The sequence below is a fragment of the Paroedura picta genome, chromosome 3 (genome assembly GCF_049243985.1).
Source record: "Paroedura picta isolate Pp20150507F chromosome 3, Ppicta_v3.0, whole genome shotgun sequence".
NCBI classification, from domain to species: domain Eukaryota; kingdom Metazoa; phylum Chordata; class Lepidosauria; order Squamata; family Gekkonidae; genus Paroedura; species Paroedura picta.
Window position 1 is genome coordinate 136,573,008 of NC_135371.1, and position 16,751 is coordinate 136,589,758.

General features: G+C 44.5%; 1 protein-coding gene across 13 annotated transcripts in view; it reads right to left on the bottom strand.

The window, feature by feature from the left end:
• Window positions 1–16,751, bottom strand: part of RBFOX3 (RNA binding fox-1 homolog 3) — a 458,629-nt gene that overhangs the window by 306,399 nt on the left and 135,479 nt on the right. For 2 of the 13 annotated variants that reach the window (XM_077328151.1, XM_077328147.1), the window contains exon 2: window positions 5,577–5,615. The exons of the other annotated variants lie outside the window; for them this stretch is intronic. The gene's annotated coding sequence lies outside the window, so the exon portion shown is untranslated. The remainder of the gene's footprint in view (window positions 1–5,576; window positions 5,616–16,751) is intronic. 13 annotated transcript variants of the gene reach the window in all.

Consider the following 16,751-nt stretch of genomic DNA (forward strand, 5'->3'; position numbering starts at 1 on the left):
GCTGGAGATCTCCTAGGATTACAACTGATCTCCAAGCAAAGAAGAAAAGACTGCTTTGGAAGGTGCTCTGGGGCGTTATTGAAGTCCCTCCCCTCCCCCAAAACCTGACCTCCACTTCCAAAACCTCCAGGTGTTTTTCAACCCAAAGCTGGCAACCCTAGTGAATAAAATATTTCTACAAAGGGAGTTATGTTTAGTGTGGGACCTTAATAAAGTAGCACTTTAAAGATTAACGTATTTTTTTCCTAACCACATGTAGACTACAGTCCACTTCACCAGAAGCACCTAAGGAGTCCAGACTAGGCAGAATCTGACAAAGTGGTTTGTACTCCATAAAAGTTTTATTAAAATAAATAACTAAGCACCACGAGTGAGTATCTTCCAGGCTCTGAAATCTCTGCATGTGTACACGTATATTCACCCACACTCACATACTTGCCATTACCAGGACTGAGAACTATCCTGATTGGATACTTGAGTTCACCTCCCAAAGCCAGTCAGATTATTCCTTTGCTGATTTAAGTAATTTCCTGAGTCTCCTATAGCAGCAGATATAGTCCTATAATTCCAAGAAAGTATTCTAAATACTTGCACTAGATACGTTTGCAGCAGAATTCTAGGCAGAGGCACAAGGATATGAGGGTGCTTAGCACAACTGTGTCCCATCACTGCCAAGGAAAACCTGGAAGTGATGTCCCTCCAGTAAGAATCCCTGGAAACCCTATGTTAAAACAAAGCTTTTTTCTTCCACCAGCCACTGGAGTGACGGCTACTAACAGGACCTGGGGTTAAGAGATTTTCTGCCTCCCATGGGTAAATGACATCCCTAGCACTAAAACACATTCAAAATATGCTAAAATGAAACTACATGCTGTTATTTAACAATCAGCATTCCACTAACAGAGAAGGGGGGGGGGCAAAGAAGGGAAGCTAAGGAATGAACCTTTCGCTTATAGCAACTAATCCACAGACCACCCCCAACTGGCTGGAATTCCCTTTCCACCTAATTATACCCATTCATTAGACTCTATTGATGTGCACAGCTGAGTAGCTGCTTAGTATGACTCAGCTCCTTGCCAAAAGGCTCCCTGCTTTTTCAACCTGCTCTTTCCATCAGCCACCTTTAAAGGCAACACAGCCCAATTCTTTGCAGGGTATATTCACCACTGTTCTCGGCTTTGCATTAAATTTTCAGGCTTTGCTTTTTATTCCCTCAAAAGTTCTTTTCCCTCCCTAAGAATTTTAGCTGATTTCTCCAGCATCAGCAATCAAGGAACATGCCAGTAACTATTTAGTCACAAACTTAGATAATGCCGTGACTTAAAAACAGATTTCTAAAAGGGCATTCACTGCTACTTTCTTCTCCTGCACACAAAAGGGATTAGGGGCTAGATAAGTGAGTGGGAGTAAAAAACTCAGTTCTTGTCTATGCAGGTGAGGCATTCCAGTGCTGAGTTTGGGGAGCGAAGTCTTTTATACCACCATCCTAGAGAAAAATGTTTTTGGCTTCTTGAACAGCAGCTTAATATGTGGAAGCAGGCAGCTGAAGCTCTTCATGGCACAGAAATAAATAACAATATCTGATAAACAACATTCTGTTGAGCCTCTTTAAAAGATGAAGGAGTGGGATCCAATCATCTAGTCTCATGCCTCCTAGTGGGCAGTCACTATATATCAACTGCCTACCCCCAAAAGCTGAATTTTCCAGGTGTAAAACCTTTCAAGACTGAAAGTTCACTTTATTAGATACCTGATATCTGACTAAGTGAGCTATGACCTAGGAAAGCTTTCACACATAAAATTAAGCACAAATGCTGGCATTCTATGCTGTTGCTTCAGATTGACCAGGCTGTTAAAGGCTGCAGCAGCCTCTGAGCTACTAAGGGCATATACCATAATCCCTGGCGGGCCGGAAACACCAGAGGTTTTGAAGGCCTCTGCAATCCAACTCTTCCAGCATTTTCCACTGGTGGGTCTGAATGTTCTCACACCCTTATTTAGACTGGTGTGAGTTCCAAGGTGTGTCCTGTCTTATGTAACTCAGTTGTTCACGGCAGGAAGACTTTTGAGGCTCTACTTACCTCAACGGAGTGCCAAACCCTTGCCAACTGATGCTTTGGGTTAAGACAAAATGTGGGAAGAAAGGTTGTGGATACCTGTGAGTGGTTGTGGATACCTGAAAGGTTGTGGATACCTGAATTCAGCCTAGGACAGAAAGGACGTCCCATAGACAACCACCTAGGCGTTACAAAGGATGCAAGAAACTGGTTGCTTGAGAACACTCCTATTCCCAATACCTGTCTGATTGAGGCAACTGCCGCAAGAAAAATGGTCTTCAAGAGTAGCCATTTCAGACTAAAGATGAAGATGGATTCAAAGGAAACCTAATCAGAGCATTTAAGAACCCTGCATGTAGGAGATCTGTGGTGGACTGGAGATCCTTTGACTGCCACCCCCTTAGGAGACCGCACTATGGAGAGAAGATGAGCCAACCTCCTCCCTGCACTCTTTGATGGCATTTTGCAACAACCACTTCCTGTGTCCATGGCATGGAGGCCAATCTGATTCCTCCTGTAAGAGGTCAGTGTATCTCTATTTTAGTAGTCCACTGCAGTCCCTTTGTTCTCCTATACCACCTGGTGGAGTTCTACCAAGTATACTCGTACTTCTCACTGGCAGCCTTCCCTCTAGCCACCAATAGGTATATGTAACCTTGTAATAAATCATCTTGGGAGTTTAGTCCATTTGGTCTCCAAACAACCATAATAGGCCAAACTGAATTTAAGAATTATGAGATAATCCTGATAGAGAAGATCCAGTGTAGCCAGAAGGTGGAAGGGATCCTTAATTGCCAGGTGAGCTACTGTAGAGCCCACAGCCTGCATGCTCCTAATCAGCTATCAGGACGACACTTCCTTGTGGGAGGTTGATACGTCTGCGCACCCTGGTAAGAATTAGCATGGGGAGAAGACACACATGGGTCCGTCCGGTCAGGGGGTTCACAGCGTGTTCATTATCTGCACTCTGTGCTAAGGGAACCTGGAAAAGATTTCAGCAATTGATTGTTTGCCTTGGGCATAAGCCAGACTACCAATGATATCGCACAGAGTCCACCTTCCAAAGCAGCCATTTTCTGCAGATGAATTGACCTGGAAATCAATTGTAATAGTAGGGAAATCTCCAGTCACAACATACAGGTTGGCAGCCTAAACTAGCAGCCCTCTAACAGTAATGCATCTCCCTGCAGTCTTCCCAGTACTGTAGACCGGGGGTCATCAACCTGCCTCTCCCCCCCTCCCCCACAGCAATGCGCATTTTCACCACCAGGGGGCACTAACGTGCATGCGTGGCGCCCGGGCCACTGGCTCTTCCCCACCCCCGGAGATGGCCCTCGACCATCAAAAGGTTGGGGACCCTGCTGTAGACATTTTATTTATAGATTTATTTGTTTACTATATTTCTATACCACCCTCCCATAAGGCTCAGGGCAGTTTACATAAAACATGGGGGAGTACATTATAACCATAATAACAATAATCAGAACATTAACAGTATGAATCAGTTTGATCAACAATAGCATTACAATTAGCAATACAATATAACTTTTCAAATGGAATCCGTGGGGGGGTCAGTTGGGTTCAGGATGTGGAGGATGTCGGTGATGGAGGCTCAGATCACATCGGTAATATGGCTGACATTTTACCATCTTTGCCAAGCCAAACTAGGTAAAGGTAAAGGTATCCCCTGTGCAAGCACCGGGTCATGTCTGACCCTTGGGGTGACGCCCTCCAGCGTTTTCATGGCAGACTCAATACGGGGTGGTTTGCCAGTGCCTTCCCCAGTCATTACCGTTTACCCCCCAGCAAGCTGGGTACTCATTTTACCGACCTCGGAAGGATGGAAGGCTGAGTCAACCTTGAGCCGGCTGCTGGGATTGAACTCCCAGCCTCATGGGCAAAGCTTTCAGACAGCTGCCTTACCACTCTGCGCCACAAGAGGCTCTTGCCAAGCCAAACTACTAGCGCCATATTTGGCCCCAGAGCACCTAGCCAAGGTGATCCACACAACGGTCACCCCTAGACTGCAACTCACTTTACACTGGCCTGCCATTATCCTTAATCCAGAAACTACAACTGGTCCAGAACGCAGCTGCCAGGGTCCTCACAGCAACACCTCAGAGGTCCCACATCCAGCCCATCCTCCAGCAGCTGTGCTGGCTTCTGGTCGAATTCTGTATGAGGCTTCAGGTTTTGGTTATCACCTTTAAGGCCACACATGTTCTGGGCCCAGTATACCTAAGGGATCGCCTCTCTACCTACACATCTCAAAGAGCCTTGCACTCTACCACCTCCAACTTCCAAGTAGTCCCTGGCCCCCAAAAAACCCACCTGACCTCAACCAGGGCCAGAGCTTTCTCCATCCTGACCTCCACCTGGTGGAACAAGCTCCCAGAACAGATCAGGGCACTGATGGAACAGGGACAATTCCACAGGACCTGCAAAAGGGAGATCCTCCACCAGGCATTTGGTTGAGGTCATTCTGAACCACTGCTTCCCACTGGCCCCCAAGCCTTCCTCCTATGACAACCACTACAAATTCGCCCAACCCACTGGTCCTCAGTACGAGTTAATCCATGTTTCTAGTATTCTACCATTCCACAATGTTTGTTATTATCATTATATTGTTGTTATTGTTACTGTTGTTACCACATTACCATAAACTGAGTTAATTGTATTGTTCCCATTTCATGTAAACTGCCCTGATCCTTGAATGAATGAATGAATGAATGAATGAAATGAAATGAATGTATGTATGTATGTATGTCCGGGGGGCAGTTAAATGGTGTCAACCCTGTCAGTCTCAGTTGAATGCCTGGCAAAGGAGCTCATATAGTCCATTATTACATATAACGATACTGATGACACCAACAGAGCCAATGTACACATAGTTGGATGCACACTAAGATATCCAGGTTTATACAAACATCAAATTAATAAAAAGAAATGGCAGGAAAATGTTTTTGAGACAGTTATGAGTAGATTACCTATATCTATAGTAAGTGTGAGACAAATGTGGTGGATTAATAAACATGTTCCAGTGCAATCGTAGCCTGTAATATTTCACAGACTACCACTTCCCTCCTACCATGGCCATAAAAGCAGCAAACAATGTTGAAAATGGGATATACGCAGTTTATTTTTACAGCTTTTTCTTAGGCATTCATGTTGGCCTGTGAAGGCAGCACCCTGTGGGCTACAGAGGAAATGCCTCAAAGAACAAAGCATTTGCATAAAGAAGGCACACGCTGCTCCAAAAGCCCATCCCCCCAAGCCTAGCAACCCCTATGAAGCACCTCCCTGCTGTGTGTAGTAGGAATTCAGGAAGGCCCCTTGCAGCATTTCTGTGCCTAGTCAATAGAGACGCGTGAAGGAGTTATCACTACTGGCAGGCCACAGGAAAAAAAGAGAAAGGTTGTGAAAGCACTGAAACGTTACCTAAAGCTCTTCTGGCATGTGCCATTCATAGGGAGAGATGATAAAAACACCACAGGCCAGAGTTTGATGTTTGATACCTACCAGAGCAGCAAAACAGGCAGACGCTAAGACTTCCCTGCCCTAAAGGGAGACAAAGCAAACTTCGCTAAGTATATGCGGTACCCCACATTAGCCCAGTTGGATCTCGTACAGGGTTTCCCTTTCCAGATTCGCTCGTTTGACTAGCGTTATCTTTGTGACACATTCACTAGCTTTTGCCGCAGGGTGAGCAGGATAGGAGTTAACACAGGAGGTGGCAGAATAGAGAGGGATTTAAGAATTGGATTCCATTGTGGCAAGGCTGCTGAAAAGCTTCTTTAGGACTAGGGAGGCACCAGAGGGGCAGCTCTGAAGAGACTGTGTCAAAGAGAGAACATGTTTAGCAAGAACATGCACACCAGAGGGATCATTCTTTGTTCCCCCATCCTCAGGTAAGGCAAGATTCTAGCAGCAAAAGGCACAATGAACTACACTCTATTAAGTCACCTGAGCCGAAGGGGGGAAGAATCAGAAAACATTTCCAACGTATAGAGTTGCTGTGGTGTACTGATTAGAACATTGGACTAGGATTTGGGAAACTCAGGTTCAGATCCCATGTGGAAGCATGTTAAGTGACAAAACACTACAGGTGCTGTGATGGACATGGGGGAACTAACCAACCATGGGGTAGCAACTTGGTCCCAGGGATATGTGAGTAGAGAGGCAGTGAGGGGTGGAACTACACCTGCACTCACCCCACCTATTTATAAAGAATGGGTGCGCCAGGACAAAAAGAAAAAAGAGAAGGGGCCAGACCTGCATTGCACACCAGGAATAATCCCAGGCAGATTTAGTGTACTGGCATGCCGGGTCCAATTCTGCGGCCAGCTGGGTGACCTTGGGCTCGCCAGGGCACTGATAAAACTGTTCTAACTGAGCAGTGATATCAAGACTCTCTCAGTCAGGTAAAACTTCTTTGTTACAGTGTTGGAGGCACAGGCAGAGTTAATTCAGAAACAGCAGAGAGCTGTCCATTTACTCATGGCGTTTTTTGAAATATTGAGGCTTATATCCACTCCAGGATGTCACGGAGGAAAGGTAGGGTCATCATGAATCAATCACGCTTGTTGAAGAGGGAAAATTTAAAGTGCCTAAAATCAAAATGCAAATCGAATTCAGTGTAGACTGCAGGGATATAGTCAATCTGGGAGTGGGTAAAAAGCCCTGTGCAGACTATATCCTGGCTCGCCAGATTAGAAGTCCACACTCCTAACCACTATTCCAAGCCGGCTCTCCTATAAACTTATGTCCACAAGTTAAAATAAAGCTCGATTTGTGTTTGAGAGAGGGAGCAAGCCCATGTCCCTTTCATACCTTTTCTCTTCTCATTACTGATGAGAGGCCTGTTTCTGTGAACTTTTGAGGTTAAATCAGTGATAGAGATGGTACCTTGCCAAGTTGTAGACCTGTTTAAAAACCCTATTTTCTTGCTGTCATAGACCAGGCTTCTTCAACATGGGTTTCATGAAAGCCTGTGGTTTTTTGATGGTCCCAGCAGGGTTTCACTGATTGGGTAGGAATGAATGAATTTTTATATACCGTATTTGCTGGCGTATAAGACGACTGGGCGTATAAGACGACCCCCCAAACTTTCCACTCAAAATATAGAGTTTGTTACATTACATTACAGTACTATGGGCCACTATGGGCAGCTATGTCTATCCCAACTGAAGTGCACCCAGCGGATAGGACGACCCCCCCCCCACTTGGCGCCATGTTTTTCAGGGGGGGGGAAGTAGTCTTATATGCCAGCAAATACTGTATTTTTTAGTTTTTTTTAATTAAAAAAAATTGTTGGTTGATATGGCCACATATGGTTATGCTGACCAGCCAGGCCTCCCAAAATGGCCTGTATTGCGACTGAAGAGGATAGAAAGGGCCCTGGCCATAAAAATCTTTGCTGGCTGAAGCTCATTGCACATGAGAGCCCATTTTAACTTAACTACATTGGGCGAGTGGGGGGTGGCAGGGGAAAATTGATCAGAATATGCCTGCCCCAGCCCTGTTCACAGCCCAGCAGATTAGGCCACAGGGCCATTTCTGGCATCAGGGGAGCAACATAGCGTGATGTGACATCTGATGGGAGTGTCTAAGTGATGTGACATGTGACTTCTGGGGATGTGGCAGGGAAGGGTGACCTGATGACATCACTTCTGAGGTTTCCTGAAGTCTGAAGAATGTTTCAAAGTTTCTCAGCAGTAAAAAGGTTGAGGAAGGCTGTTGTAGACAATTGGCTGAATGTATGTTTCACCCCACATCCCTTATCCAAATTGCTGCAATTAATCTTATCCATGGTTCCTCTATATATTTGTGAAATGGCCCTGTGGGAGGAGCTTGTCCGGGGTACCCACGCTTGAATACAGGCTTGAATTGGGCCAGCCCCTACACTCACTGCCCTCCCTAGCAGCTCCCGCACAGGAGAGAAAGGGAAGGTGATTACTGTGGCCCATTCCCAGTTCTATCAAACTTTTCACTTCTCCACATTCAGCAGGGTGTCTGTTATGGGGAGGGTGTCTGTTATGGGGAGAGGAAGGGAAGGTGATTTTAAACTGCTTAGAGATACCTGAGGCCATGCTGGGTGACTGTGGACCATTCAGGGAAAAGGTGTTTGTAAACTGCTTTGTGACTCCTTTTGGTAATAAACAGCAGGGTATAAAAATCCAGTCCTTCTTCTTCTAAGGGGCAACAGTGAAAGAATCATGTGGGCACATAACGTTATATCAACAGTAAAAAAATGGAGACAGAAGGAGTAGGGCCACAGAACTGGGAGGAATTGGTTGCCATGTAATCTCCCCCTAAGAAGAGTCTTCAGTCTGATTTTCCCTTCACATATCTGAAGACATGGCTCTTGAAAGCTCATCTGTAACCACTATGCCAAAATTCCCAAAGGTCAGTCCTCTCCCACACTCAACGAACATTCCAAACCACAGGTTCTTGACACCCACAACCATGCCCTCATTTGTCACCACACCCCCCACACAACACATATTCAACCTCATGCCCTTACAGACTGGAGAACCCCTCCCCTTCATCTTCCCAATGCCAAGCTCTCTCTCTATTAATCCCTCTCTTCCTTTCTACCTCCCTTTCCCTCCTCCCCCCTGCTAGCGTCCGTTGTATCAGCAACAACGTATATAATATTTCTGCTGCTCTGTATTGGGTATCTATTTGGCTATGCATTTAGGATGGGGTTTTTCATTCTGTTTTTGAGTCTGTGGACACCTTAGAATTCTGGGTAAAACAACAAAATGGCTGCTGCAGGAGATGGAGCCAAACAAAATGGCTGCCACAGGATGCAGAGCCTACCATAAAATGTCAGGAAGTAAGGTTATGCATGATTCTAATAGTAGCACTTCAGCAATTTAGGCAGAAGTTCTGTTTAATAGGATGCCTTTTAAAATAAACATACAATTTAAAATATTTTCTTCCATACGCACACCTTATCTTCAGTTACACAGTGATGATCCTTGTGCTATGGTGGTGGCTGCTGCTGAAAGCAAGTTTTTAAAATCTGCTCAGCCAATCAGATTTCCAATAGGCAATGAGAAGCCCTACTGTGCAAAAGACCCACCCACATTCTAAAAACATTTTGCAAACATCAAGAAAGGACACCATGGTGTCCAGATGCACCATGTTGAGAACCTCTGCTGTGTTTTATAATGCAAACTGCTGGTGCTTTTTTAAAATTCTGAATGACATTTTGCTGTAAACTGACATTTTTAGATAGAGAAGCTGCCCCCTGAATCCTGTTTCAAGCCCCTCGAGAAAGTTCAATCTAAGTTCCTGAAAGCTGTGTTACAAACACCCAGATGTGTCTCAAATGCTATGATCAGACTCTAAACTGGAATTATAAGGGTCAAGGCAAGGGTCCATCTTGGGTCTTTCTACATCTGGCTTAAAGCAATTTTGAACTCACAAGGTTTTCTCCCCCTGACAGTCCAGGACTCTTTCCAATCGGGCTGGCTGAAAGATAATGGGATCAAACTGGCAACCTTGGGGCTCTCCCTCAATGATCACCTTAGGCTGGATGAGGCTCATGCAAGGCAACTCATCAAGGAACTGAAAATACTGAATGACAGAAGAGTATTGCAAGCACTTCTGCCTTCTTAACACCAGCATCTTCAAGATATACTCTAACACTAACTGCCTATTTATCAGCTATCAGCTTCCAAAACCACAGAAGAGCCTTCACCTTTGCTATATGTTCTGTGTTGCCTTCTGAAGTCCTGGAGGGCAGAAACAGAAGAATTCCTCTTGTAGAGAGACTCTGTTCCTGTCCATTTAAAGAAGCTGAGACAATAGAACACATTCTCCTCCACTGCCTGCAAGCACGCTCCAAACTTATTTGCCCACTAATTGATGTGATGCCACATCAAACAGGATTAATTTTCTAGAGGTTGTCCGGCCACTTTTTAAATTGTAATTTGGGGTTTTATGGGGTTTTACTGTATTTTAACATTTTATTCTGTGAACTGCCGTGGGTTCTTAGGAAAAGTTGAATGAATGAATGAATGAATGAATGAATGAATGAATGAATGAATGAATGAATGAATGAATGAATGAATGAATGCAGAGCAGATTAGATAACTTGTTCTCCATGAAAAGCCTCAGATCTCTCTGCAAATGGCGGAATTCTGTGTGTTTGTGATTCAAACTCGCCAGGAGGATAAGAAATATACTGAATGATTCTGAACTTTTAATCTCTTAAACTTTACATTTTTTCTCCACTAATTTTTAATAATGATATCTTTTAGCTTATCATTTTAATACATCCATAAACAGTTTTAAATGCTTGAGTATCACAAGCATTGTATTTTTATCCTTTTATCCTTTATATGTTTTTTATCTTTTGTATTTTGGTCCAAGACCGTATGACTAAATAAACTTAAGATAGAGAAGATGAGGGGTAAAATATTTCGAATGAACCATTATTTGAGGCATTCTTCTCCCAACCCAGCTACAATACAAAATTAAGTTGGAGTAAAGCCATTTCAAGCATTTGCGGACAGGGAAAGAAACAGCAAGGGAGCAAGCTTTTCTGTGCTTTGTCTTTCTTTGATAAAAGCCTCCGCCCACACACAGAGTATATAGGCAGACACAAACGAACAAACATGGTTCTCTTCTTCCTCAGGCATAGCTGGGTCTTAATCTGTAACTCAAATCAGCAGCAATCACCATATGTGTCTTGAGTCCAAAAACAGAAAGTCGTGAGTGGGAGAAATTAGGTCTCCCTGTAGCATGTCTGGAATTCTCCACAAAGAGCAACATGTGGAGCATGAAAAGGTTTAGATATTTAGGGATCTGTAGTGGGAGTGAAATTCATCAACTCCAGTCAGAAAACTGCACACTTTGCCACTTGTGCTGTTCCTGAAGATTCACTAAACCCTAGGAACCAGATTTCAAGTACTCAGCGAGAACCGGTAGAAATCACAGCCCTCCTGCAGATGCAGAACTGAGTTGGAGATGCTGAGGACCAAACCTCAGTCCCTATTTAACAGAAAGACAGCGGAAAAGAGCAAGATTGGCATGGTGGGACAAGAGGCAGAAATGAACTGAGAAACACTGAGAAACACTGGGGAAAAACCAATTTATATACAATCATGAATGGATCTTCATGCCATTGGTCAGCTTTGGTTTAATTTCTGTGAATGAACACTTGCATGATTTTATGGTTGTGGGTCACCACAATATTAGGAACTGTATTAAAGGGTTGCGGCATTCGGAAGGTTGAGAACCACTGAATTAAGCTTTCACAACTAGGGTTTCGTGAAGCCCTGGGTTTTCTTGATATCCCTGGAAGGGTTTCCCAAATGGGTGGTAGTTTATATATATATATAACCATATATGGTCATGTCAACCCACCCACCCTGGGCCTGCAGGTGGTGGGAATGGGAGGGCTTCCAGCTGAGCATGTATACAGCTATGCTTCCCAACCATAATCTGCATGATCACACCACTTCTGGAGTTTCTTGAAGCCTGAAGAATGTTTCAGGGATTTTTGAACAGTAAAAAAGTTAAGAAAGGCTGGGTTAGATGAACTTGTGGTCAAACACAGTATATCTCCATACATTCAAGTGTGACTAGGGTTTAAACTGCACGGAGCTTTTATTCCAACCCCAGATCGATTCAGTCCCTGCCCTCTACACAGAATGCGATTTCCGTTTGGATTTAGGGCGATTTGAATTTTCCTTCTGCAGCAAGAAGGATTGATCCGGAGTGACCTTACCTTTATTGTGCGATATCTTAGAGCGCTTTTAATGCTCAATATCTGGATTCGGAAACCAAGCTCCCTGGTAGAGAACCTCTGATAGGCCACACCTGGTCATGTGACAAACTTGCCTTAAAGGAGAAGCCCCTAATTTCTCTCAACTTCTGTCGGTCCTGGATTTTTCCTCCCTCCTCTGCCATTTTCAATCTTCTTCTCCCCCCCCCCTCCAAGAAAAGAAAGAGGCTCCCTGCTTGGCTTCTCCCCCCCCCCTTCAAGAAAAGAAAGAAAGAGGCTTGGCTACCCCCCCCCCCTTCTGAACTACCCTAATCACGTGCAAAAGACTTTCCTGTTTCAATGGGGAGGAGGGGAGAGGAAGACCCGAGTTCAAAGCGATCTGAATTCAACAGGATTGGCAATGGAATAAAGAAAGTAAGTGCAGACTCTGCCTAGGTTACCCTTCTGTTTTTAAGGCACAAAAGACACAGCCCTCTACATTTTACCTGCCTTTGGTAGAGTGGTGTATAAGGAAATGATTAAAACCTTCTAATTGATCAAACAGTTACTAGAAATTGGCTTTGGTCTGATCTCTCTTTCTGTATTAAGAAATGCTGTTTGTTAGATATAACTGTTCTCCTGCAATGAAATGGGTTACAGAGTGCCATCCAAATATGCTAAGAAATTATGTTTTAACTAAGATTCTAGATTGCTGTGACTTCACATCCTTGATGAAACAATGTCTGATACGAGCAGGCATCAGGAGTGGAGGATTGTTTAGAGCATATGCTTTGTTTCTATATGTTTGAAGTGGTAAGTAGTGATCCCATGCTATGTCAGGGGCTCCAGGGTTGGCCTGGAGACTTTGGGGTGGTCCTTGAGATGACATTGAAGGAGTGGCATCATTGGATCCATGCAGGAATCTGATATGAGGTAGATGTATAAAATTCGTTGTATCCCTTTATTCTTTGCATGGGGAGCTTTGGACACGTAGCCCCCCTGTGACATTTTCTTTTTGCTGCAGCTAAAATAAAATCTCATTAAAAGATGTTCTAGTCTGACTTGTCATTGGATAACGTCATGCTGGGCAAACTGATCCTGTTAGGACACGGGGCAATCACCCTAATATTTCAGCCCTATAAGAAGTTCTGCAAAACACATGTGGTTTAATGTTCTTACTCAGAAGAGCCTGGTAGAAACACCTACATATTTTGAGCCTCCGTGGCACCAGGAATAATGGGAGCACAAAGACATTTAAATAAAAGTTGTTAGGATCTGATTCTCGTATATAATCTATGTGGGAACATCATGCGCGGGGGGAGGGGAGATGCGAATCCCTGGGTTTCCCCCCCTTCCCCCTTCTCAAAGGGCTTCCATGAACTCTAGGGCAGGGGTAGTCAACCTGTGGTCCTCCATATGTCCATGGACTACAATTCCCATGAGCCCCTGCCAGCATTTGCTGTCATTGCTCCTTATGGTGGTGACAGCAGCAGCAGCGACTGTCATGCCCATCACCATCCCATTGCTGACTCCTCCTCCTTCATTGCCCCAATTAACATGCGCCTACACGCTTCACCCCTCCCTCTTGTTCGCTCCTTCGTTCCTTTTCCTGCTGCCCCACACAATTCCCATTCTGACATTCGTTTCATTGCCACCCCCCAAAGTGCCACTAAAGATATTCCCACATCAAAAACTAAAGTGCCAGTAGGACAGCTCTGGGGATAATTTTTTAAAATTTAATTAAATGTTAAAAATTAAAAATTTTAAGAATTTTAAAATTTTAAATTTAATTTTTTTTTAAATTAAAAATTTAAAAATTTAATTAGATTAAAAATAATAACCCAGTTATTATTTGAGTTAAGTATGAGGGTTGGATCTGTTCTGAGCATCATCATGTCTGTATGGAAGATGCAAAGCTCCTTTCTGATTGATAATGATCCACATCCTCCTGGCTGATGTGATAGCCCCGAGGAAAATTACCTTCATTAGCAAAAACCCCAAAGAGATGTTACTAAATAGGCTCAAAGGGCTCCTGCATTAAGGCTGACAGGACCACTTGTGAGTTCCAGGTACGAAACCTGTGCACAATGGGAAGAGAAAGGGCTACTGTTCCCCTTAAGAAACCTAGTCACTAGCCTGAGTTGTGATAAGGGATTTCCCTCCACCATGGAATAATTGGGGCCAATGCCGCCACCTGTCTTCCCAAGGCAGGAGGTATCAGCCCCCAGCCTACACCCTTCTGTAAGAAGTCCAAAGTAATTTTTAGTTATTGCTGAAATAAATTATTTTTTTCTTCCTACCTGACAGAAGCCTTCCACATGGAATTATAAATCTTCATAGTATAGGCCCTATGGATGCCAGGCTGTCACCTGGGGGCTAATTTCCTCTCTTACCAATGCTCACCATTCAGTAGCCATGTGGTCAAGTGCAGCCACTCTGGGTCCTGGTGCCAAATAGGCCCCTGTTTTAGCATGTCTGGCTTTATCTGCAGATCCAGATGTTGACGCACTGCCAGTTGTAAGATTGACATGAAGCACTGTTTCCTGGGCCAATAGGGGGACACCAGTATTACCCTGGCTTGCTGTCCCCTGATTCGCCTGATCACCTTTGGTAGATGTGATGGGAATGCATCAAGCAATTCCTTTGGCCACAGGGATGTCAGGGCATCTGTACGTTCTGCTCTCGGGTGAAAAAATCTTATCTAAAACCATAGATAACCCAGTTATTATTTGACTTAATTTGTGAAAACTCGCTGGTAGTCTTCAAGCAAAGGTTAGATACACAATTTTCTTGGATGCTTTGGGCTGATCCTGCGTTGAGCAGGGGGTTGGACTAGATGGCCTGTATGGCCTTTCAAACTCTATGATTCTATGATTCTATGATTGTATAGGAGTTAGTGATTCACTGGGTTCACAAACAGGTCTATCTATGGGGTCCCAAAATGATCACAAATTACCTGAAAGTCTCCAGGATGAGGGACCATTCCAAATCCACCTCCTGCTCAGCCAGTCTGCCTGGACATTTAACTCCCCTTGTATGTGTTCAGCCCTTAAGGACACCAAACCACTCTCTGCCCAAGTTACCATCTGTTGAACTTCCTTGTGTAGCATGGAATAAAGTCAGTGACAAGATTAGGCTTAATTCTGTTATAATTTGGTTGGGATTTGGGTTCTTTGATCCCTGGTTGCCTGTGGGCTTTGAGCTTGGAGTCTGCCTGTGGTAGGCTGGGTATATTTTGGCCTAAGCATTGTCCTTTCTCCCAGAAAGCCTTGCCTTGTTAGGAACACAGCCCTGCTATTGTACATTTTCCCAAGTGGGAGGTGTGTGGCTGGCCTGCTGTCGGGTTGTTTTGGCTTGTCTCCTCTGTGCTTTCAAGGCTGGTAGGTATGTGGGAATGAGGTTTCAGTTTTTATTATTCATTAATCTTCATTTATTCATTATTCATGCTACTTCTCATTCTATTCCATAGGTTAAATCATGTAACTTTTTGTAGTTCTTTTAAGGTTAGTAATGTTCAGCATTTTGTATTTTTCTATTTACATTTTAACTCACTTATATTAGACTAGGCTTCAAAGCCCACTTGTAAGGGGGGAGGCCTGCGGCGGCCGCCGAACTCGCCAGTCGGATAATGGACCAATCAGAAGGTACTTCACAGCTTCCAATTGGCCCCTCACCCAGACTGGCTACACCCCTTTCTCTGCCCACTTACCCCTTAACGAAAGATGGACAGATAGCAGTTATTTAATTATACATATCTTAGTTCATATAGCAATAGTTTAACATGTTAGTAGCATATCCTCATAATCATATTTCTTTTTAATATTTTTAGCCATGCATTCATCCATATATGTAATCATCATTGTTATAAGGTAGAAGACACTGCGTTCCATCAGGTGGTTTCCATGGGGATTATGAGGCCTGCTCTCTCCATCAAGGCCCACGTATGGGTTAGGCAGGTTGGGAACTTGATAAGGGCAGGCTTTGGCCCTGCAGAGGGCGTAAGTTCATCAAATACACTGGGCCAAGACCATGTATGGCCTTAAAGGAACCTTGTACTTGATCCAGTATTCAACAGAGAGCTAATGCAGCTCGTGAGGATCTTAGCCAGCTGCATTCTGAACCAGCTGTAGTTTTCAGACCAAGGCCAACGGTAGGCCCACAGAGAGCAAGTTACAGAAATCTACTCTGGAGATGACCATCACATGGATCACTGTGGCCAGATGTTCCTGAGTCAGATAGGGCTTGGGTGTTGGGGCACCCCCTCATCACTACAATTGGAGCACTACCACTCACTCTACAGCAGCGGTTCTCAACCGCTTTTAACTGGAGACCCCGGTGACAGCGGGGTCAGTGCGCATGCAGGCACTTGACACTCGAGCAGCGTAGAGGCGGCCATTGCCAGAGCTCCTCTGCCAATGGCCACTGCCCACCGCCGCCAGCCAACACTGGCAGCCGCCACCACCACCTACTCCCAAATGCGGTCTCTGCCCACCACCGCCCACCGCCACTTGCGGCCGCTGCCCGCCGCTGCCCACCACCACTTGCAGCCGCTGCTTGCTGCTGCTTGTGGCCACTGTTGCATGCCGCTGATTGTGGCCACTGCCGCCCACTGCTGATTGCAGCTGCCGCCAGCCTCCCCTTCCTTGGTGTTGCACTTAAGCTGCCACTTGCTTTAGGAGAAATGTAGTTATTCATCTGGAACCAGGTCCCCAGCTGGGGTGTGGAGCTGGACAAGTGAAAGAACAAGTACACTGAAATTTCAACTGTAATTTCTGAAGTGTTGGTAGCTAAGAAAACCCTTCAAGAAAACCAGGTAGTTTGCACCTGATCCAGAATCATATACATAGTTTATGTATTTTTCTTCCTTCTTGATGATACTGATTATGAAAAGTAACTGCATGGAAAAAATGTGCCAGAAATTTAGAACACAATAGACAGTGCACATCTTTTTAAGGCTGGCTACATTTTTAAGTGAT